Source organism: Trichechus manatus, unplaced genomic scaffold (genome assembly GCF_000243295.1).
Source record: "Trichechus manatus latirostris isolate Lorelei unplaced genomic scaffold, TriManLat1.0 scaffold00091, whole genome shotgun sequence".
Classification (NCBI taxonomy): domain Eukaryota; kingdom Metazoa; phylum Chordata; class Mammalia; order Sirenia; family Trichechidae; genus Trichechus; species Trichechus manatus.
Window position 1 is genome coordinate 7040381 of NW_004444027.1, and position 24684 is coordinate 7065064.

General features: G+C 39.9%; 1 protein-coding gene and 1 long non-coding RNA gene across 5 annotated transcripts in view; both read left to right on the plus strand.

The window, feature by feature from the left end:
- MSRA (methionine sulfoxide reductase A) overlaps nucleotides 1–24684 on the plus strand; it is a 798651-nt gene that overhangs the window by 57183 nt on the left and 716784 nt on the right. The window lies entirely within an intron of this gene.
- Nucleotides 14346–17843, plus strand: LOC111821584 (uncharacterized). Its single transcript, XR_002824955.1, has 2 exons — nucleotides 14346–14393; nucleotides 16548–17843. It is a non-coding gene; the product is annotated as an uncharacterized LOC111821584 (long non-coding RNA).

The following is a 24684-nucleotide window of genomic DNA, read 5'->3' on the forward strand; positions in this document are numbered from 1 at the left end:
CAACCACTGCACCACCAGGGCTCCACACCAAGTATAAAAACCCATTGCTGTCAAGTTGATTCCGACTTACAGCGACCCTATAGGACAGAGTAGAACTGCCCGATAGGGTTTCCAAGGAGCAGCTGGTGGATTTAAACTGCCGACCTTTTGGTTAGCAGCCAACCTCTTAACCACTGTGTATACAGCCCTAGAAATAAACAAAGACTGCACAGTTTTCAGAATGTTAAAGATCATTTAGTTGGCCTCTATGTAGCCAAACCAATGAGACTCTCTTTTCTTAGCAGATACCAGAATTTCTGGATAGCAGTTTCCCATGTTAAACAATGCCCAGAAGAGAAGTGCATAATAAATTATTCTGTATATCTCTGACTCAGAACACTATCCACACTTAACCTTCTACCTGGATTCTTTTTAATGTTTTGGAATAACATCAGTGGAGATGAGCTTTGTTTGGCTATTTCTGGATACAAATGTTAAAAAAAACAAAAACAAGGAAGAGAAACACACAAACCCAACATGTAGTTAAAATAAACAAAAATGAGTTTTACTTCCAAGAGAGCTTTTGCCATTTTCTTAATACTTATTCTCCTTCTGAGAGCTCATTACTGAAGAGAATATGACAGTAGTTTACCATGGTGAATGTGTCTTGTCCGCGCCGTGGAATAAATTAAGAGTACTGAGAAAGGTCAGAGGAGCAGGCAGAACTATACCTAAATTACCTCCAGATAGTTACCAAGCTATTTTACCTTTTTTAAAGACCTCCAGAGAGCATCCCCTAATCTCCTCTAGTTTCCCTTTTCAGTGTTTAATAACCTTTGCTGTCAGGAAGTTCTTCCTCGTATTTAATCCAGTTTTCCCTTGCCACACTTCAAATCCATTTCTCTTGTCCTTGGTGGCGACAGAGAATAGCAGGCCATTATCTTCTGTATAATATCCTTAATGTTCTTGAAGGACACCAGGAAGTTTTTCCTAAGCTTTCACTTCCTTAAGTGAAATAAATTTATGCCTTTTCTCCCCCTCTCCCTTTTCTCAAGGTCCTGTTTGGAAACATAATCTGTAACATTTTGCTCTTAACTTTCTGATCCAAATATTCACATGAGGCCTGTGAATATCCACTGGTTCTGACTCAAAGAGCAAGATCTTTTTATTGTTTCTTTTGCTATTGATTCACTCAGTTTAGCTGATGTTTGTTGATTTCCTTCTAGATGTAAGGTACTGTTCTTGAGGCTGAAGGGGGATGTGCCTTTGCCTGGTAGGATTTACACACCTGAAAGGAGGAACTCGAATAGCTCTTCCCGGTTTGGCTCCTCCTGATAGTTTTATGGATTAGAATGACTGGTTTTTTATCCCCACTAAAAGACTTTATTCTGATTTACATTTAGAATTTCCGTTGACCTCATCCTCAGAACCCTGGTGGTGTAGTGGTTAAGAGCTACGGCTGCTAACCAAAAGGTTAGTAGTTCAAATCCACCAGGCACTCCTTGGAAACCCTATGGGGCAGTTCTACTCTGTCCTGTAGGATCACTATGAGTTGGAATTGACTCAACGGCAATGGGTTTGGTTTGGTTTGGTTTCATCCTCAGAAAAATATGGCCAAACCTCCAAAACCAAACCCGTTGCTGTTGAGTCGATTCTGACTCACAGCGACCTTGTAGGACAGAGTAGAATTGCCCAGTAGAGTTTCCAAGGCTGTAATGTTTACAGAAGTGGACTGCCACATCTTTTTCCCACGGAGCCCCTGGTGTGTTCGAACTGCTGACCTTTTGGTTAGCAGCTGAGAGCTTAACCACTGTGCCACCAGGGCTCCTTGAAAGATATGACACGCAGGTAAAATTAGAATTATCATGTTATCAGTCCTCTCCTCACTCGTACTTTTATAAATGCTACAAGGAAAATTTCAGCAGATAAACTTTGCTTCGTAAATTATTGGTGAACATGTCTGTTTCCATTTAGATTCTGTATGTTCCTCAGGAGGAGGTGTGATTGATCTTTGTATCTCTCTAGCACTTATCAGAAATGCCTGGCAGATTTTAAACAAACTTAATAACTCTTGGTTGGTTGTCAAACGAGCTGTTGGGAAATTTATTCCTTTTTCTTTTTAAGGTCTTTGTCTTTTCACTCCTTTCACCTAAACATAAAAGCAGCACAGAGCTTTTGCCTTGCTGCCAACACAGGCAGCCCTCCCACCTGTGCTGCCAAGCTTTTAGCGGGTGAAATAAAAATCTATTTATAACTGGTCTCTGATGGGTTTCCTCCCTACCTGTGGTACTGCTCCATCAGCAGGTGTACTGAATGGATGGAGAAGGGTTTTAATTTTTTCAGTTCAATTAGATCAGCTCTCTAGGTTCAGACTAGTACATTCCCTTTCTCACTTAGTTTCCTCTTCTTGGCATTAAAATTGTTGACCGTAGCAAAACTGGAGATAAGATGCATATAGTACATGGCTTTAAAATGAGTACTTTGGCAAAGGAACTGGATTTGACATCATATGATAAATCAATTTTAACTTTTTTATCCCTAGTGCTTAATTTTTAATGTTATTTTAATTGATATTTGGAGTACTAAAATGCTAACGAGTATAAATGCCTTCTTTTTTTCATATATGTCAAGTGATTGTCTTGTTTTCCCCAAGTGGGATCTCATTTTCTCACAGACTGACCCATACTATCTTTGTTAGGATAGTCTATTGAGCTGTGATGCTGTGATCTTTATCCTATTCCTTTCATCTACTGATCCTTGTTTTAACTTTTGTGTTTATATAGAACAATCTAATTCTGACATGTGGCAGCCTTTCATGTATTTGAAAAATGCCCCTCCTGTATTCAGCCATTTATATATGGCATGATTTAGTTACGTAGCTCTCCTCTAAACTTGCTCTAGTTTAGCTACATCTTTATTATGGAGTGGTATGCAAAATAGAAAGTAACTGGTGCAGTGTGACAAAGGTGGACCATCATCATCCTAGCTAGAAGTTAAGCAAGTCTGCTAACTTCTTATTTGCTTGAGTGTTTGACTAACTAGACTATTTTCTTCCCTCAGTGGGACAACAGGGTTTCTCTTGTATCCAGGGACGGGCAGAATATTTCTGGGTGATGATGGATTCACTTTAATCATCTGAACCTGGCTTCAGTGATTTCTTTGTACCCACTACATGGCTATGTAATTGTGATGTGTGAATGTATGGAGAACAATGTTGGATGGCATGTTTAATGACAAATTTGGGACCACCTGGAATGCATATATAGCCTATGAGCATAAATCTGTCCACCTCCATCTTAGTTCCTTCCCTCATTGCAATGCTACCCTACTGCATATTTCTCTCTCATAAAAACCCGTTGCTGTGGAGTCAATTCCAACTCATAGCAGCCCTATAGGACAAGTAGAACTGCCCCATAGGGTTTCCAAAGACTGCCTGGTGGATTCGAAAGGTCGACCTTTTGGTTAGCAGCTGCAGCTACTGTGCTACCAGGGTTTCCTTCTCTCTCATAGGGCCACTTAATCTTGTCTCCTTCGAAAAGGCTTTGTAAGAGCTAAAAAAATAAGATGCTACGATCTTAAAGTATATAAAATGAATTCCCAGGTTAATTACATTTGACATTTGCCCATCTCTTCTCCTGGCTAGTAGCAAGTGGAGTCAGAGTAGGGAGGGGTTATCAGACAGGTGTTTTGGGGATTTTTAAAAATTAAAATTTTTTTTATTGTACTTTACATGAAGGTTTACAGAACAGATAGTTTCTCATTAAACAGTCAGTACACATATTGTTTTATTGCATTGCTTAACAACCCTACAACATGTCAACAGTCTCCCTTCTCGACCTTGGAGGACCTTTGTTTTTGTGAGAATATATGTAGACAGAGTTACACAATTTCAGACGTTTCTACATGTACAATTCAGTGACATCGATTACATTCTTCCAGTTCTGCTGCTATTCTCACTATCCTTTTCCAAATTATTCCATCACATTTACTTCAACTCACTTTCCCTTAGGCTCCCATCAAACCTTCTGAGTTGCTGTTGTCAATTTGATCTCATATAGATAATTCTTTTTTTTTTTTTAACCTTAGATGAAGGTTTGCAGAACAAATAGTTTCTCATTAAACAGTACACATATTGCCCTATGACAATGGTTAACAACCCCACGACATGTCAACACTGTCCCTTCTCAACCTTGGGTTCCATATCACCAGCTTTCTTGTCCCCTCCTGCCTACTAGTCCTTGTCCCTGGACTGCTGTGCCTCAGTCCTGTTTTGTTTCATGAGGCTGTCCAACCTCCAGTTGAACGGTGAACTTCAGGAGTAACTTCACCACTGAGCTAAAAGGGTGTCTGGGGGCCATACTCTCAGAGTTTCTCCAGTCTGTCAGGCCAGTAAATCTGGTCTTATTTTTGTGAGTTAGGATTTTGTTCTACATCCTTTTCCAGCTCTGTCCAGGACCCTCTATTGTGATCCCAGTCAGAGCAGTCAGTGGTGGTAGCCGGGCACCATCTATCTGTACTGGACTCAGTCTGGTGGAGTCTGTGGTAGCTGTGGTCCATTAGTCCTTTGGACTAATCTTTTCCTTGTATCTTGTTCTCTTCATTCTCCCTTGCTCCTGAAGGGTTGAGACAAGTGGAGTATCTTAGACGGCTGCTCACAGGCTTTTAAGACCCCAGACGCTACTCACCAAGGTAGAATGTAGAACACTGTCTTTATAAACTGTTACGCCAGTTGAGCTAGATGTTCGCGGAGACCATGGTCCCCACAGCCCTCTGCCCAGCAGTTCAGTCCCTCAGGGAGATTGGAAGTGTCTATGGAGCTTCCATGACCTTTCCTTGTACAAGTTGTGCTGGCTTCCACAGTATTGTTTACTGTCTTACCCTTCACCAAAGTTACCGCTTATCTATAGTCTACTTAGTTCCCCCCCCATCCCTCATAAACAAGAAAGATGGTTTCTTTTTGTGTGTAAACCTTTTCATGAGTTTTTACAGTAGAGGTCTCATACAATATTTGTCCTTTTGTGATTATTTCACTCAGCATAATGTACTCCAGTTTTGTCCATGTTATGAGCTGCTTCACAGATTGATCGTTCTTTATCTTTGCATAATACTCCATTGTGTGTATGTACCATAGCTTGTTTATCCATTCATCTGTTGGTGGGCATCCAGGTTGTTTCCATCTTTTTGCTATTGCGAACAGTGCTGCAATGAATATGGGTGTGCATATGTCTATTCGTGTGACAGCTCTTATTTCTCTAGGATATATTCCTAGGAGTGGGAGTGCATTTTTTAGTGCTTTTTCTTGTGGTGCTGACATTTTCTTTGTTCTTCTTACTCTCCTGTGCTGAGCTCCTTTCGTTTGTGGATTTTTTTTTTTTTCATTTGTTTTTGTAGGTTTTGTTTTTACTGAGACTTTATGTTCTTCTTTATTTTGATGAGTAGGTTTGTTAACTTTCTTTGTGATTAACTTGAAATTTACCGTTATCTTCCTAGATTTGAACCAGTCTATTATTACTTGGTATCGCCTTGCCTTCCTTTCCATTAGAAGGTTCTATGCCTACACCATTTATTCCCTCTTTTATTGTTCTGATGTTGTTGTCATTTACACATTAACCTCTCTGGTTCCCTGTTGTAATTCTTTTGGTTTTGGATATTCCTTGAGAGTTCATTTCCTAGGTTGGTATCTAGCTGGTACGATCCTGCATTCTAGATTCAGCCTGTGGTCTGATGTTGTTTGTTCTCAGATCAAAGGACTCCCTTTAATAAGTCTTGTAAGTTTGGTTTGGTTTTTACATAGTCCCTTAATTTCTGTTTATCTGGAAATGACCTAATTTCACCATCATATTTGAATGAGAGTTTTGCAGGATATATTATTCTTGGCTGGCAATTTTTTTCTTTCAAGGTTTTATATATGTCATCTCATTGCCTTCTTGCCTGCATGGTTTCTGCCGAATAATCCAAGCTTAGTCTTATTGGTTCTCCTCTGTATGTGACTTTTTGTTTTTCTTGAGCTGGTCTCAGGATTGTTTGTTTGTCTTTGGTTTTATCGAGTGTGATTATGATATGCCTTGGTGATTTTCTTTTGGGGTCTATCCTATGTGGTATTCGTTGAGCTTCTTGGATGCTCAGCTTTTCATCTTTCATGATATTGGGGAAGTTTTCTGTCAGCCATTCTTCAATGATCCTCTCTGTTTTCTGTTTTCTCCCCCTGTTCTGAACTCTGATCACGTGCAGATTTTTGCTTTTAATTATATCCCACGTAATTCTCAGGGTTTCTTCATTTTCCTTTGTTCTTTTTTCTGATTTTTCCTCAGAGTTGTATCCAAGTGTTTGTCTTCAATTTCGCTGATCCTATCTTCCATTATTTCAAACCTGCTCCTCAGCCCTTTTATGACATTGTCCATTTCTGAAATCTTGTTTATCTTTTGATTTCTAATTGTTGTTTTTGTATGATTTCTAGTTGTGAATTTATTTTAGCATTTTGTTCCTGTATTATTTTCCATTTTTTGTCTGTATTTTCCATGAATTTGTCTGCCTTTTCCATTAATTTGTCTATTTTTCCCTCAGTTTTGTCTACTTTTTGCTTTAACTCTTGGATAAAGCTGAGTATTAGAGATTTGAATTCCCTATCAGTTAGGTCTAGTGCCTTTTTTTCTACTGGAAGGCCATCTGATGTTTTATTCTGGACTCCTACTGGAACCATCCTGTCCTGTTTTTGTAAATGTTTTGATACTGTCTGCTGTCTTGGGGCATTCGGTGGTTATTTTTCTCGTTTATTGATTGTAGACTTGTTTATTTCATCCTGCTTTTTTGTTTTATTTGGTTATATGTGAGCAGGCAGGCTGTGTGTTCTTTGTTGTTTGCTAGTCTGTGGACATGATACTTTTCACCTGCTTCTCCAATGGGCAAGATCAGTCACTCAGGTATGGTACAGGAGGGCAGGTCCAGCTGAGGGGGAGTTGCTGAGGTGGGTTGTTTGTGGCACATACCAGGACTGACAGTTCAGACTGGGAATCAGTGCAGGGCAGGTTCCAGTAAGTCGTGCTTGTGCTGCTTGAGAGTGTGATGTTCAGCGCACGGTGCAGGTAGGCAGGAAGGAAGGGGTAGATTGTGATGTGTGGAGCTAAGATGAGTATGGGAAAGATAAGAGAGAGGAGAGAGGAACAGGAGCCAAAAATGTACACACAAACAAAAAACAGTGCTAAGGGAGCTTGCTATTGGAGTGGAGAGATGAGACTGAGAAATGGAGAAAAACAAAAATGAAAAAAAAAAGAAAAAGGGTAAAAGAAAAAAATGAATAAATCGAGAAACTGGAAATGAAGAAAGACAAAATGCGAATAAGAGAGAGAAGAAAACAAAACAAAGAAACAAACAAACAAAAAACCAAAAAAAAAAAAAAAAAGGAAAAAAAGAAATGCCCCCAGGTATGTCGATGTGCGTCTGTGCAGAGTAAGGGAGTAGCTTCTGAGCCGCCCGGTACTGCCCAGCTAGAAGGGGCTCCCAAGCTGAGAGAAGAAAAAGAAAACAAACAAATCAAAATAGAACAAATCAAAGCAAACAAACAAACAAAAAAGCCCCAGGGGTCCCACCAGTGTGGCAGCATGGGACGGGAAGCAGTTTCACAGTCGAGCGGTGTTTCTCAGCCTTTCAGGAAGAAGCAAAGATGTTGCACGAAGCCAGGTATTTGAGAGAAAGGAGGCAGAGGTGGTGAGAGGTAACAAAGAAATCTAAAGAAGCAGAAAAAAACAACACCAGCAGCCAACAAAAAGGCACTCAGGGAGCTGGCCAGTCAGGCAGGTGGAATCCAAGTGACACTGGGGTGAAGCTGGTGCTTCCTGGCCAAGAGACTGTGGCTGCAGGAAGCAGAGGAGCCTAAGTGGGGGTGAAGAAGGGTTGGGGGTGGGAAAGCCTATATCGCTGGTTACCAGTTGTTCTGTCTCCTGCTGGAATCTCTGTGAAGCTGCTTTCTCATACACCCTGTTCGCTAAACTCCGATAGGTGTACAAGATGGCGGATGCATGCTGCGGTAGCTGATAGGGGACCTCTGCATGTATCTCTCTTTGCTCTCTGTTCTCAGTCAGTTTCTTATTCCATTCAGTGCTTGGCTGCGTTCTTTATCTCTTCATTTGATGCTTAGGGTTTCAGGATTGACGTGTGACTTTGTTTAACTTAGTTTTTCTGAACTTTGCTGCGGAGGCATAGTGTGGTGCTTCTTTTATAGCACCATGTTGTCCGGAAGTCATTGGGGAATTTTTTTTTGAGCGTAGTATTTATACATCATGCCCTACTTCCAAAAGGAAGGGTGTGTGATTGAGGTTGGAAGTATCTTAATGTGAGAATGTTCAGTTTCTGGAGCAGTACCTGGTATGTGGTTATTGTTGTCAGGTGCCATCGAGTTGGTTCTGACTCATAGCAACCCTATGCACAACAGAACAAAACACTGCCCGGTCCTGCGCCATCCTCGCAGTTGTTGCCGTGCTTGAGCCCATTGTTGCAGCCACTGTTTCATTCCATCTTGTTGAGGGTCTTCCTCTTTTTCGCTGACCCTCATGTCCTTCTCCAGGGACTGATCCCTCCTGATAACATGTCCAAAGTATGTGAGACGTCATCTCACCATCCTTGTCTTTAAGGAGCCTTCTGGTTGTACTTCTTCCAAGACAAATTTGTTCATTCTTTTGGCAGTCCATGGTGTATTCAGTATTCTTCACCATCACAATTCTGTTCTTCTTTGGTATTCCTTATTCATTGTCCAGCTTTCGCATGCATATGAGGCGATTGAAAACACCGTGTCTTGGGTCAGGCACACTTTCGTCCTCAAGGTGACATCTTTGCTTTTCAAAACTTTAAAGAAGTCTTTTACAGCAGATTTGCCCAATGCAGTGCATCATTTGATTTCTTGACTGCTGCTTCCATGGTTGTTGATTGTGGATCTGAGTAAAATGAGATCCTTGACATGATCAATCTTTTCTCCATTTATCATGGTGTTGCTTATTGGTCCAGTTGTGAGGATTTTTGTTTTCTTTATGTTGAGGTGTAATCCATACTGAAGGCTGTATTCTTTGATCTTCATCAGTAAGTGCTTCAAGTCCTCTTCACTTTCAGCAAGTAAAGTTGTGTCATCTGCATAACACAAGTTGTTAATGAGTCTTCCTACAATCCTGATGCCCTATTCTTCTTCATATAATCCAGCTTCTTGGCTTATTTGCTCAGCATACAGATTGAATAGGTATGGTGAAAGGATACAACCCTGACGTTAAACCATGACTTCCCTTGACTTTAAACCATGCAGTATCCCCTTATTCTGTTCGAACGACTGCCTGTTGATCCATGTACAGATTCGTCATGAGCACAATTAAGTGTTCTGGAATTCCCATTCTCTGCAATTTTATCCATAATTTGTTATGAACCACACAGTCGAATGCCTTAGCATAGTCAATAAAACACAGGTAAACATATTTCTGATATTCTCTGCTTTCAGCCAAGATCCATCTGACATCAGCCATGATATCCCTGGTTACACGTCCTCTTCTAAATCTGGCTTGAATTTCTGGCAGTTCCCTGTTGATATACTGCTGCAGCTGCTTTTGAATAATCTTTAGCAAAATTTTGCTTGCATGTGATATTAACGATATTATTTGATAATTTCTGCATTCGGTTGGATCACCTTTCTTGGGAATAGGCAGAAATATGGATCTCTTTGAGTTGGGTGGCCAGGTAGCTATCTTCCAAATTTCATGGCATAGACGAATGAGCACTTCCAGTGCTGTATCCATTTGTTGCAACGTCTCAGTTGGTATTCTGTCCATTCCTGGAGCCTTGTTTTTCACCAATGCCTTCAGTGCAGCTTCAACTTTTTCCTTCAGTACCATCAGTTCCTGATCATATGTTACCTCCTGAAATGGTTTAACGTCGACCATTTCTTTTTGGTATAGTGACTCTGTGTATTCCTTCCATTGTCTTTTGATGCTTCCTGCATCATTTAATATTTTCCCTGTAGAATCCTTCACTGTTGGAACTTAAGGCTTGAATTTTTTCTTCAGTTCTTTCAGCTTGAGAAATGTCGAGCATGTTCTTCCCTTTTGGTTTTCTAACTCCAGGTCTTTGCACACTTCATTATAATACTTTACTTAGTCTTCTTGAGCCACCCTTTGAAATCATCTGTTCAGCTCTTTTACTTCATTTCTTCCATTCGCTTTAGCTACTCTACGTTCAAGAGCAACTTTCAGAATCTCTTCTGACATCCATTTTGGTCTTTTCTTTCTTTCCTGTCTTTTCAATGACCTCTTGCTTTCTTCATGTATGATATCCTTAATGTCATTCCACAACTCATCTGGTCTTTGTTCATTAGTGTTCAACGCGTCAAATCTATTCTTGAGATGGTCTCCACATTCAAGTGGGATATACTCAAGGTCATACTTTGGCTCTCGTGGACTTGTTCTGATGTTTTCAGCTTCATCTTGAACTTGCATATGAGCAGTTGATGGTCTATTCCGATGTCTGTACCTGGCCTAGTTCTGATTGATGATATTGAGCTTTTCCATTGACTCTCTCCACAGATGTAGTCAATTTGATTCCTGTGTATTCCATCTGGTGAGGCCATGTGTCTAGTCGCCATTTATGTTGTAGAAAAAAGGTATTTGCAATGAAGAAGTTGTTGGTCTTGCAAAATTCTATCATGTGATCTCCAGCATCGTTTCTATCCCAGTACAGTATGACAAACTGACAGATATGTGGCGGATTGAGCACTTACTATGTGCTAAATAATGTGCTAGCCTCCAGGGTCAAAGATACAGTCTCCACCCTCAAGGTGCCTACAAGTTGTTGGGGTGGGAGGCCAGACAAGTAAATAATTTTGGTATGGTGCGATAGTATGCCATGGATATAACCCTAGGGTACCCTAGAAGCAAGAGCAGTGTCTGCTAAGATGAAATTTGACATTTTTGAATTTTAGAAAGGTTAAGTTATATTTGGTCTGTGTGTGGAGAGGCTGAGATATAGGTGAACTAGTTGTTTTACCATGTGATTATATGCATGGAGTGACATGAGTTGTGCTGAAAATATATCCCTGGCCAAAATACCTGACTGAATAATGCTTGAAATCTTACCTTAGGAATTATTTCTTTGCCTTATGCTTTCCAGTAGCCCTCTTTTAGAACACAGATTCCTCTGTAGGGCTTCATAAGCATTCTAACTAGGAATTCCTAGTTTGTTGAGGATTGATTCCCCAGGTTATTGTAAGAAAAACTTCATTACTTTAAGGAGATGTTTAATTTTCATCAGTGAGAAAAGATATAATGATAGAGAATGGGACACAGGTTTGGTAAGTTTAGAGAGAGGTTGGAGAAGAGGGCTTCCCAGGCCCAAAAACAGCACTTGGCATTTAAGGAGAAGAATAGTCAAGAAAGGGAGAGGAGAGATTCCCCTAGAAGGAGCACCAAAGAGAGTCTGAAAAATTCACAGTTTTACCTTGGGTTAGGTCTGCCCAGGTGCTCTGGCCAGCTCCAGTGTGCACAGAAAGGGGAGCTTGGGCTAGTTTTGTCCCTGAGTAAGTGTGAAGTCATGGTTCCTGTCTTTGGAATGGAGAAAGGGACTGGTTTTATGTAAATCTAAGTTGCTATATTCTGGGTATTAGAATGGATCTTAGTTGTTGGGGTCGTATCTTTTATTAATCAAACAGAATTTCTTGTATATATGGTCAGTAATTTCATGATTCTGATATGAATAAAAATAATACATGTAATTGCCCAGTTACCATAAGATCAAGCAAATACATTTTAGACTCTTTCTTTGTGATAGCTATGGAAGTTACTTGCTAATATTAAAATATTTTAATTTTCAATAACTTGGACTCTCTTTGCTCTGATGAACTAGTTAGAAATGTTGTTAGAGAAAACAAAATTTACTCTCATTTTCAGTCATGAATGAGTCTCTGATTGCTGTGATAAAGGAAAATCCTGGCTCCCTACCTCCTTGCTTGAATTAACACAAACGTAACATTCTATCTTGATCAAAAGATACCAAAAGTTGAACATATACAATAGCATAAGAAGCACTTCATCACTTTGAGGAGATATTAAATTTTCATCAGTCAGGAAAGATAAAGACACCAAATCAAACGTGTTAACAGGTTTTATTATTTTTTGTAAATTTTTTTTATTTTGTTGTTGAGAATACACAGCGCAAAACATATACCAATTCAACAGTTTCTACGTGTACAATTTAGTGACATTAATTACATTCTTTGAGTTGTGTGACCATTCTCACCCTCCTTTTCTGAGTTGTTCCTCATTGTTTACAGGTTTTAAGTGAAAGCTTCTGATCATTATATTTTCACTGGATTTTAACTATGCAGATTTCGACTTGGGCTAATGTTGGTTGGCAGTCGTTGGCAGATCTTGAGCATTAGCTGTAAATTTTTTATTCCTTGTTCCTGTTTTGGCTTAATGTTTTTACTTCCTTGGCAAGTACAATCAGTCATTGGTGTACATCTTTTAGGGAAGACTATAATAATAACTCTTTTATTCATTGTTAGCTATGTGCAGTGAACTATGGGAAGTGCTGGGGGACACAGAAATATGAAAATCATAGTTCCAACTATGTGTAAAAGCCACTGGATGACATAAATAATTGTAGAAGACAAATCCTTACCTCAAGGGGAGTATAATCTCATGGAGGAAATACTTAGGCCTCATTATGTCTGTTCTCTTTTCAGAGACCTTCAGTGGCTGTTTCCCCTATGATAAGTTTCAAAGTGTAGCCTAGCCCCCAAGGTTCATTATAATTTAATCCCCAGCAATGTTGATACCATCTCTCCTACCACTCCTTCCCACATCTTATCCTTCTTCCATATGCTCTTTTTGCCCTTTCCCCAAATGCCATTCACTTCCCTACCTCTGTGTCTTTGTGCCTTCTGATTTCTTTGCTTAGAATTCTCTTCCTTATTTTCCCTGTCTGGCAAACTTCTATGTATTACTTAAAATCAGGTCCTCTGTTAACCTCCTCTATGAAACTCTTGCCCAGACCCCCTCCTCCTCATCCCCACTGCAGAATGGGTCTCTGGGGTTGTGCTAGAACATCTAGGATGTAGGGTTAGTTTGAGTAGAGGTCGTTGGTGCCTGGAATATTGGAAGGCACCAATTCTCGGCTTTCATGGCCCAGCCCAGGCTAGTTTGGCATCTTTCAGAAAGATCTTAGCATTCATGAAAGTAGATTCTAGAGACCTTTGAGTGAGAATCCCCCTACTCCCATAGGCCTCTGGCATTCCCTGTGCACATGGGGGACCCAGGGTATGCATTTCAGCCTCTCGTATATTTCTCTAGGCTCTTGTTCTGCTTCCTTATAGTTCATAGCTTGTATCTATACAAGTACTTTCTAAGAGCGTAATAGTGAATTTTTAACTCCACAGAGATATCTTAGATATTATTTCTGGTATGTTTTAATGTTGCCGTATAATTTTTCTATAAAATTCATGTCTTCATAATGAAATATGATTCAATCTCTGTTGATGGAAAAATATTTTTGATGAACAAGATGATGACAGGACACTGTAGGAGCTTGTTATTTGGGTCTCTGTTGGGTCACGTACCTTAGCATGTAGGGGAGACAATGAAGACCATTTGGTCAATATGCTTTCTGCTGCTACTTAAGAGATCTGATGATTAAGTCCTAGATTTGGGAGTGGTTTTCAGTAGGCTAAAGGACGGAAGTGTGGAGTGATTCTAGCATGGAAAAGCAATAAAGTCAAGGTATTTTTTTTCCTTGTACTTTAGATGAAGGTTTACAGAGCAAACTAGTTTCGCATTAAACAATACACATATTGTCTTGTGACATTGGTTGCCAACCCCACGACATGTCAACACTATCCCCTTCTTGACCTTAGATTCCCCATTTCCAGCTTTCCTGTCCCCTCCTGCCTTCTAGTCCTTGCCCCTGGGCTGATGTGCCCATTTAGTCTCATTTTGTTTTATGGGCCTGTCTAATCTTTGGAAGGGTGAACCTCAGGAGTGGCTTCATCACTGAGCTATAAGGGTGTCTGGGGGCCATCCTCTCGGGGTTTCTCCAGTCTCTGTTAGACCAGTAAGTCTGGTCTTTTTTTGTGAGTTAGAATTTTGTTATACGTTTTTCTCCAACTCTTTCTGGCACCCTCTATTGTGATCCCTGTCAGACAGTTGGTGGTGGTAGCCAGGCACCATCTAGTTGTGCTGGACTCAATCTGGTGGAGGCTGTGGTAGTTGTAGTCCCTTAGTCCCTTGGACTAATCTTTCCTTTGTGTCTTTGGTTTTCTTCATTCTCCTTTGCTCCAGAAGGTATGGGACCAGTGGAGTATCTTAGATGGCCTCTCTCAAGCTTTTAAGACCCCAGATGCTACTCACCAAAGTAGAATGTGGAACATTTTCTTTATAAACTATGTTACAAAGGTGAAGTGTTTTTTTATTTATTTGGTTCTCTGATAAAATCCTGGTTTACTGAAAGGATTAATACAGTCTTACCCTTTTGAAGAGAAAAACATTCAAAGAAATGTGACAAAGAAAAAAGTGTATAACTCTTCAATAGAGGCATATGTGTGATTCTTGGAGAGTACCAGATTGTTGGTGACAAGCAGCCTAAGTTAATAGAGGACATGGGGTTTAGGAGAATACTTTCTAGAGTTTGAGCTTTGAGTAGAATACAGAGAATAGTAATGTCTTGCAATTGTGTCTCTGAGTAGTGGGAAAAGGGACTATCTTTGTCAGGATCCCAGCATAAATATATGACACACTCAAGAGAGATATTTGGAGAAAGTTGAATGAAGGCACTATTTACAAAGGTATGGGCAGGATTAAGAGAAAGCAATAAGGGATGGTAGAGTGCCCGGGAGCTAGCAACAGCTTTACTACACCTAGGCCCAAACGTGCAAAAAACCAAAAAAAACCCACTGCCATCAAGTCGATTCGGACTCATAACAACCCTGTAGGACAGAGCAGAACTGCCCAATCGAGTTTCCAAGGAGTGGCTGGTGGATTAGAACTGCCATCCTTTTGGTTAGCAGCCAAGCTCTTAACCACTGTACCACCAGGACTCCTAAATGTGCAAGAGGGAGCAACTATAAAACAGAACCATGGCTGTAGGAGAGGATCATCTTTCAGGAATTGTGCCCTTCAGTAGAGGGAGACAATGACTGCCAAACTTTGGCTGGCAGGGAAAGACAGCCAACTAGTCTTACTGATCTCTAGTTTCCTGCCAGAGTCTCCCATTTGTTGAGCCCAGCCCGAAGCCCAAGGGAGCCCATTGATGTGTAGTCCATACAGATCAGCCTTCCAGGGCACAAAACAGGGTGGAGAATGGTTCTGGAAGAGCAAACAGAGATTGTCCAGCAGATCTACTGATTATGCCCAAGTGAAAGTATTAATTACTCAGCAATACTTAGGACTCTGATGAGGTTGGAAACAATTTGTAATTGCACGAAATAGAAACGATACAGGATTTTTAGTGGGTAAGCAAGGAGAGCTTTCTCTGTTAATTGGAAGAGGTGTCATTCATGCTGTTTAAGACCTGTAATCTGCTCCTCCAGTGTCTGGTTTCTGACACTAGCACCATGGAATGTGTACAAAAGGGTAGTGACACCAAAGGTTAAGGACCCATCTCTGTGTATGACTGTTACATCTTTCTCCTGCGGAGCTGCTCGTGGGCTTGAACCACTGATCTTTTGGTTAGCAGCTGAGTGCTTAGCCACTGTGCCACCAGGGCTCCTTCCATAAAGTTTACAGCCTTGGAAACCCTATGGGGCTGTTCTACTCTGTCCTATAGGGTCACTATGAGTTGGAATCGACTCGACGGCAATGGGTTTGGTTGATTAGGTGAACCAATGAAACGTAAGTGCAAAAAAAGTTTTTGTTTGCATTAAGTTAAACATTTTGAAAAAACTTAATAAATGCTGGTCACTTAAAAAATTGCCATTGAATTTGGTTCAGGAAAGACAGCTCCTCATCTCTTCAACCTGGCAGTGAGGATGATCTTGACACAGATAAGTTTGTTGATGGCGAGCAAGAAATTAAGTCAGTACCTTCTTGATTGTTTCTAGATTTTTTTTCTATGAGGTAGAAATGAGCAGTGAAATGATGGGGTGGGGGGCTTGAGGAGGGTGAAGGGGTTTGAAATACATGTTGTGGAGATGGGGAGAGGGAGCACATTCAAAGCACATAGAACTCCTGGGTGATATTGACGGTCTCCCTGAGGCTGGAGACCATGACTTTGTGGTGGCACCAACCTAAATGACTGCGTTGCTACCTCTAGCAATGCTCAATAGGCTGGTGTAGAAGTGGAAAAAAAAGATGTTTGGAGTAATCCAGGGTTGGAATTTTGTTGGGCTGGTGTGACAGAAGTTTAAAGGGAAAAGAGAGTTGGTGGATGGGGCAAAAAGTGATTTAAATGATCAATTGTGATGTGTAGTATGATTAGGAGTGTAAGTGAATGCAGACAACAGAGTGAGGCCAAGGAAATGGAAGTCTTGATGATGTCAGAGAGCAAGTGTGATGAGAGTGAGAGTCTGTGAGGCTGTGGTTGGAGATTTTTCTTATTTTTTTGGCTTTTAGGATTGCAGAGGCTGAGTGGATTCTACTCAGGGTGCTGCTGTGGACATGGGTGGTGTAAGTGAAGTGGTGACGGAGATGAACAGAACTGAAGAAATCTAGAAATTTAAAGTCAAGGGGGTTTGAAAGCATTTCTTTGAGGACACTGAAACCACCCCAGATGATGCCAGGATTTGGGATGGAGAGGTGGATATGAGACAATTGCCAAAGGCATCTCAATGAATATGGAGGCAGTTCTGACTGAGGAGGAGTCAGTAGGTAAGAGAAAAGGTGAGGAGTAGAGGGTGGCATAATGGTATGAGCCTCAAAGGTTTTTTTTTTTTTAACTGTTGGTTTCTTCCCCTCTTCTGTTTTCTGTGGTGAAATGAGATCTTCTCCTCTATAAGTGCAAACTTTATGCATTTAACTGGCAAGGTATCTGCTTCCATTTGAGGGGGCATCTGCCTGCCATCTCTGTGAATCTTATCGATAACCTGAAAGTAACTTTGGTGACGTAGTTGGAACAAAAACTTAACTTCTTGCTCCTATGATTCTACTTTGATACTAAATAAGCTTTCCTTTATGAGACACCAGTCAGTAAATAGAACAGAAGTTATGGTTAAATAGTTTAACATATTTTCATCATTACAATTATAATATGCCTTGCCATTTCAAACCAAATATCCACTTACTTTCTTGAAATTTTACTAGAAATCTATTATTCAAGGGTGCTGAGATAATTTTTTTATTGAGATAAACATTTTTGTGGATTAGATATGAATTCAGGAATAATAATTTAATTAAATTAGATGGCATAAGTAATTCATGATGTGCAATTTCACATGAGTTCTAGCATAAAAATAAAGCTATTGGTTTATGTGCTGGGAAAATGTATTTTGTTATTTAGAAAGGTAGTGAACATTTATTATTTTGGAAGATAATTTACTTTATGATTAAACAGAGAAATTATAAGACTGAAAGAAACTATAAAATTTAAACTAAGGCTTTGATGTAAGTCACTACTTCCATGCACTTGATAAACCACTACTTGCTATGTGTTGGTCAATAGTGGTTTCAGAAAGTATGCTATAATAGCCTTCCAGATCTTGAGGAAAAATCTAACAATTCTGCCTTCATTTCCACCAGCCAGACCATTTTAGGGAGTGTGTAGGCTACCTGGTGCTTCCTTTGAGGCCACTTTCTGTGTAGGTCTGTGTTCTGGTGAGCTCTCAGGCCCTTGACTACATGGGAGACTTCCTCACTCATTTGTCCTATTCTCTAGGTCCAGGCAAGCAACTCTCCTTTTGTTTAAACTTTAAATCCTAGCCAAGAGAGCATGTAATTGGGCCAGTATGCTGCCTCCTGATGTGAGTAGAAAGCTGGCCTTTTCGCACATTTGGTTGTGATCTGACTGCTGAATCTCATACTGCTTGGGACAGATAGTTAGAAAACCTGACTCTATGGGAAACCACCTGGCATCATTTGGGGTGGTTTCAATGTCCCCTCTCCACATGGAAAGTAATTAATTCAGTGACATCCTCTCAATCTTTCAAAAATATTTAATGTGTGCTTAGTATGTGTGCAGCTCCTGCCTACTATGTATATAGTCCAGGATACTGGGACCCCTGGATGAGTAAGGCTTGAGAGTTTCTCACAGGGTTGGGTGGGGAGTGGGAAAGCGTAGATAAAAGTTTTCATAGAAAAGTGAACCTGGGTATTCAAAGGAAAACTCCCAATAGGCTTGATCTGAACCTTAAAGGTGGGTAGGAGTTAGTCACACAGAGGGGAGGGAGAGAAGTGAGAGCATTTCAGGAGTGGGAATAACCTGTGCAGTGGCACTAAGGCAAGAGAGAATGTAGGAGTCTGGACCTTCAAGGAAATGAATATTTCTGTAAGGAAGAAGCATGTGAATGTGGTGGGAGATGAGGCTGGAGAACATTCAGGGCAAGACCATGAAGGAAATCATATACCAGGCTAAAAAGCTTGAACTTGACCCTGAAGGCAATGGGGGAGCTATTGAGCAACACAGAAGAATATAAACATTCTGTGGTTTTTGTTGATGTTGATTTGCAAATTCTTTTTTTTAAATTTTATTTTATTGTGTTTTAAGGGAAAGTTACAGCACAAGTTAGTTTTTCATTCAAAAATTTTTATGCAAATTGTTTTGTGACATTTGTTGTAATTCCCAAAATGCGTCAGCACTCTCCTCGTTTTTGTTTCAACCCTGGGTTCTTCCTGTGTATTCGTCCAGTTTTCCTGTCCCTTCCTGCCTTTTCATCTTTGCTTTCGGGCAGGTGTTGTCTTTTTGGTCTCGTGTATTTGACTGAACTAAGAAGTACGTTCCTCACATGTGTTATTGTTTCTATTATAGGCCTGTCTAATCTTTGGCTGAAAGGTAGACTTCAGGAGTGGCTTCAGTTCTGAGTTAGCAAGGTATCTGGGGGCCATAGTCTCTGGGATTCCTCCCATCTCTGTCAGACCAGTAAGTCTGGTCTTTTTTTGTGAATTTGAATTTTATTCTGCATTTTTCTCCTGCTCTGTCTGGGACCCTCTGTTGTGATCCCTGTCTGAGTCATAGGTGGTGGTAGCTGGGTACCATCTAGTTGTGGACACAGGCTGTGATTCATGTGGTCCATTAGTCCTTTGGACTGATATTTTCCTTGTGTCTTTGGTTTTTTTCATTCTCCTTTGCTCTGATTGTGATGGGACCAATAGATGTGTCTTAGACGACTGCTCGCAAGCTTTAAGACCCCAGATACTACTCACCAAAGTAGAATGTAGAACATTTTCTTTATGACCTATGTTATGCCAGTTGACCTAGATGTCTGCTGAGACCATGGTCCCCTGCCCTCAGCCCCAGTAATTCAGTCCCTCAGGGGATTTGGATGAGCCTAGGAAGCCTCTGTGACTTTGTATTGTTCAAGTTGTGCTGACTTCTCCAGTGTTGTATGTTGTCTTTCCCTTCACCAAAGTTAACACTTGTCTAGTATCTAGTAAGTGGGTTTTCCTCCCCACACCTCCCTCCCTCTTAACCATCAAAGATTTTTTTTGTCTGTATGTAAATGTTTTCTTGGGTTTTTATGATAGTGGTCTCATACAATATTTGTACTTTTGTAATTGACTTATTTCACTCAGCATAATGTCCTACAGATTCATCCAGGTTGTGAGATGTTTTGAGAATTTGTCATTGTTCTTTATCATTACATAGTATTCCATTGTGTGTATGTACCATAATTTGTTTATCCATTCATCTGTCGATGGGCACTTAGGTTATTTCCATCTTTTTGCTGTTGTGAATAATGCTGCAATGAACATGGCTGTGCATATGTCTGTTTGTGTGATGGCTCTTATTTCTCTAGGGTATATTCCTTGGAGTGGGATTGCTGGATCATATGGTATTTCTATTTCTAGCTTTTTAAGGAAGTGTCATGTCATTTTCCAAAATGATTGTACCATTTTACATTCCCACTAGCAGTGCATAAGAATTCCAGTCTCCCTGTAGCCTCTCCAACATTTGTTACTTTCTATTTTTTTGATTCGTGCCAGTATGTCAGGGTAAGATGGTATCTCATTGTAGTTTTTTGATTTGCATTTCTCTAATGGCTAGTGATGGCGAGCATTTCCTCATGTGTCTGTTAGCCGCCTGCATATCTTCTTTGGTGAAGTGTCTGTTCATATCCTTTGCCCATTTTTGATTGTATTACTTGTCTTTTTGTTGTTCAGGTGTTGAAGTGCTCTATAGATTTTAGAGATTAGACCCTTGTTGGATATGTCATAACTAAAATCTTTTTCCCCAGTCTATAGGTTCTCTTTTTACTCTTTTGGTGAAGTCCTTTTTATTTTTAAATGATCATCCTTCTTTTTTTTTATTGTTGTGCTGTAAGTGAAAGTTTAAAATTCAAGTTAGTCTCTCATACAAAAATTTATACATACGTTGTTATGTGACCCTAGTTGCTCTCCCTATACTGTGACAGCACACACTTCCTTTCCACCCGGGATTCCCCGTGTCCATTCAATCAGCTCCTGACCCTCTCTGCCTTCTCATTTCGCCTCCAGACAGGAGCTGCCCATTTAGTCTCATGTATCTACTTGAGCTAAGAAGCACACTTTTCACAAGCATCATTTTATGTCCCATAGTCCAGTCTAATCTTTGTCTGAAGAGTTGGCCTCGGGAATGGTTTTAGTTTTGGGCTAACAGAGAGGCTGGGGCCATGTCTCTTCTGGGGTTCCTCCAGTCTCAGTCAGACCATTAAGTCTGGTGTTTTTACTAGAATTTGAGTTCTGTACCCTGCTTTTCTACTGCTCCTTCAGGGAGTCTCTGTTGTGTTCCCTGTCAGGGCGGTCATTGTTGGTAGCCAGTAACCATCTAGTTCTGCTGGTCTCAGGCTGGTGAAGTCTCTGGTTTATGTGGCCCTTTCTGTCTCTTGGGCTGCTGCTTTCCTTGTGTCTTTGGTGTTCTTCATTCTCCTTTACTCCAGGTGGTTTGGGACCAATTGATGCATCTTATTTGGCCGCTCGCTAGCTTCTAAGCCCCCAGAGGCCATTCAACAAAGTGGGATGCAGAACATTTTCTTAATAAACTTTGTTATGCCAGTTGATCTAGATGTCCTCTGAAACCATGGTCCCCAGACCCACGCCCCTGCTACTCTGTCCCTTGAAGCGTTTGGTTGTATTCAGGAAACTTATTAGCTTTGGTTTAGTCCAGTTGTGCTGACTTCTCCTGTAGTACGTGTTGTCCTTCCCTTCACCCAAAATAATTCTTGTCTACTATCTAGTTAGTGATTACCCCCTCCCTCCCATACCCTCCTGGTAACCATCAAAGAATGTTTTCTTCTGTGTTTAAACCTTTTCTTGAGTTCTTATAATAGTGGTCTTATACAGTATTTGTCGTTTTGCGACTGACTAAATTCACTCAGCATAATGCCTTCCAGATTCCTCCATGTTATAAGATGTTTCACGGATTCATCGTTGATCTTTATCGTTGCACGGTATTCCATTGTGTGAATATACCATAATTTGTTTATCCATTCGTTTGTTGATGGGCACCTAGGTTGTTTCCATCTTTTTGCTATCGTGAACAGTGCTGCAGTGAACATGTGTGCATGTATCTATTCGTGTGATGGCTCTTATTTCTCTAGAATATTCCAAGGAGTTGGATTGCTGGATTGTATGGTATTTCTATTTCTAGCTTTTTAAGGAAGCACCAAATCGATTTCCAAAGTGGTTGTACCATTATACATTCCCACCAACAGTGTGTAAGTGTTCCAGTCTCTCCAAACCTCTCAAACATTTCTTTTTTTTTTTTTTTTGGATTAATGCTAGCCTTGTTGGGATGAGATGGTATCTCATTATAGTTTTGATTTGCATTTCTCTAATGGATAATGATCGTGAGCATTTCTTCACGTGTCTGTTAGCTGCCTGAATGTCTTCTTTGGCGAAGTGCCTGTTTGTATCCTTTGCGCATTTTTTAACTGGGTGATTTGTCTTTTTGTTGTTGAGGTTTTGCAGTATCTGGTAGATTTTAGAGATTAGATGCTGATTGGATTTGTCATAGCCAAAACTTTTTCCCCAGTCTGCAGGTTGCCTTTTTACTCTTTTGTTGAGGTCTTATTGATGAGCATAAGTGTCTGATTTTTAGGAGCTCCCAGTCATCTAGTTTCGCTACTAGTGTTTGTGCATTGTTAGTTATGGTTCGTATTCTGTTTATGCCATGTATTGGGGCTCCTAGCGGTGTCCCTATTTTTTCTTCCATGATCTTTATCATTTTCAATTTTATATTTAGGTCTTTGATCCATTTTGAGTTAGTTTTTTGCATGGTTTGAGGTATGGATCTTGTTTCATTTTTTTGCAGATGGAGATCCAATTATGCCAGCATCATTTGTTAAAGAGACTATCTTTTCCCCGATTAACAGACTTTGGGCCTTTGTCAAATATCAGCTGCTCATAGGTGGATGAATTACATTGGATTCTCAGTTCTGTTCCATTGGTCTATGTATCTGTTATTGTACCAGTACCAGGCCGTTTTGACTACCCTGGCAGTATAATAGGTTCTAAAATCAGGTAGCATGAGGCTTCCCATTTTGTTCTTCTTCTTGAGTAATGCTTTATTTATTCGAGGCCTCTTCCCTTTCCATATGAAGTTGGTGATTTGTTTGTTCATCTCATTAAAAAATGCCATTGGAATTTGGATTGGGATTGTGTTGTATCTGTAGATCTCTTTGGGTAGAAATGACATGTTCACAATGTTGAGTCCACCTATCCATGAGCAAGGTATGTTTTTCCACTTATGCAGGTCTCTTTTGATTTCTTGCAGTAGTGTCTTGTAGTTTTCATTGTAGAGGTCTTTCACATCTCTGGTTAGATTTATTCGTAAGTATTTTATCTTCTTGGGGGCTGTTGTAAATGGTATTGATTTGGTGATTTCCTCTTTGAAGTTCTCATTGTTGGTGTAGAGGAATCTGACTGATTTTTGCATGTTTATCTTGTATCCTGATACTTTACTGAAATCTTCTAGTAGTTCCAGTAGTTTCCTTGTGGATTCTTTGGGATTTTTCTGTGTATAAGTTCATATCATCTCCAAGTAGAGACACTTTTACTTCTTCCCTACCAGACTGGATGCCCTTTATTTCTTTATCTAGCCTAATTGCTCTGGCTTGGACCTCCAGCACAATGTTGAATAAGGGTCGTGATAAAGGGCATCTTTGTCTGATTCCTGTTCTCATTGGGAATGCTTTCAAACTCTCTCCATTTAGGATGATGTTGGCTGTTGGCTTTGTAAAAATGCCATTAATTATGTTGAGGAATTTCCCTTCTATTCCTATTTTGTTGAGTGTTTTTATCATGAATTGGTGTTGGACTTTGTCAAATGCCTTTCTGCATTGGTTGATAAGATCATGTGGTTCTTGTCTTTTGTTTTATTAATGTGATGTATTACATTGATTGTTTTTCTAATATTGAACCATCCCTGCATACCTGGTAGAAATCCCACTTGATCATGGTAAATTATTTTTTTGATATGTTGCTGAATTCTGTTGGCTAGAATTTTGTTTGGGAGTTTTGTGTCAGTGTTCATGAGGGATATTCATCTGTAATTTTTTTTTTTTTGGTGGTGTCTTTACCTGTTTTTGGTATCAGGGTTATGCTGGCTTCATCGAATGAGTTTGGGAATATTCCATCGTTTTCTATGCTCTGAAATACCTTTAGTAGTAGTGGTGTTAACTCATCTCTGAAAGTTCAGTAGAATTCTCTAGTGAAACTGTCCGGACCGGGGCTTTGTTTTTGTTGTGAGTTTTTTAATTACCTTTTCAATCTCTTCTTTTGTTATGGGTTTATTTAGTTGTTCTACCTCTGTTTGTGTTACTTTAGGTAGGTAGTGAGTTTCTAGAAATTTGTCTGTTTCCTCTACGTTTTCAAATTTGTTAGAGTACGATTTTTCATAGTATTCTGTTCTGATTCTTTTAATTTCTGTTGGGTTTGTTGTGATATCACCCATCTCATTTCTTATACGGGTTATTTGCTTTGTCTCCTGTTTTTCTTTTGTCATTTTTGCCAGTGGTTTATCAATTTGTTGATCTTTTCCAAGAACCAGCTTTTGGTCTTGTTAACTCTTTCAATTATTTTTCTATTCTATATTTCATTTAACTCTGCTCTAATTCTTATTATTTCCTCTCTTCTGGTGCCCAAGGGCTTCTTTTGCTGCTCTCGTTCTTCTTGTTCTAGTTTTAGGTTTAATGTTTTGATTTTGGCCCTTTCTTCTTTTTGGATGTGTGCATTTATTGCTATAAACTAACCTCTGAGCACTGCTTTTCCTGTGTCCCAAAGGTTCTGGTAAGATGTGTTTTCATTCTCGTTTGATTCTATGAATTTCTTTATTATTTCCTTAATTTCTTCTGTACCCCAGTCGTTTTTGAGCAAGGTGTTGTTCATTTTCCATATGTTTGATTTATTTTCCTTGCTTTTTCTGTTATGCATTTCTACTTTTATGGCCTTATGGCAGAAAAGATGCTTTGTAACATTTTGATGCTTTGGATTTTGTTAAGGCTTGCTTTATGGCCTAATATGTGGTCTATTCTGGAGAATGTTCCATGTGCATTAAAAAAGAAAGTATACTTGGCAGCTGTTGGGTGGAGTGTTCGGTATATGTTCATGAGATCAAATTGGT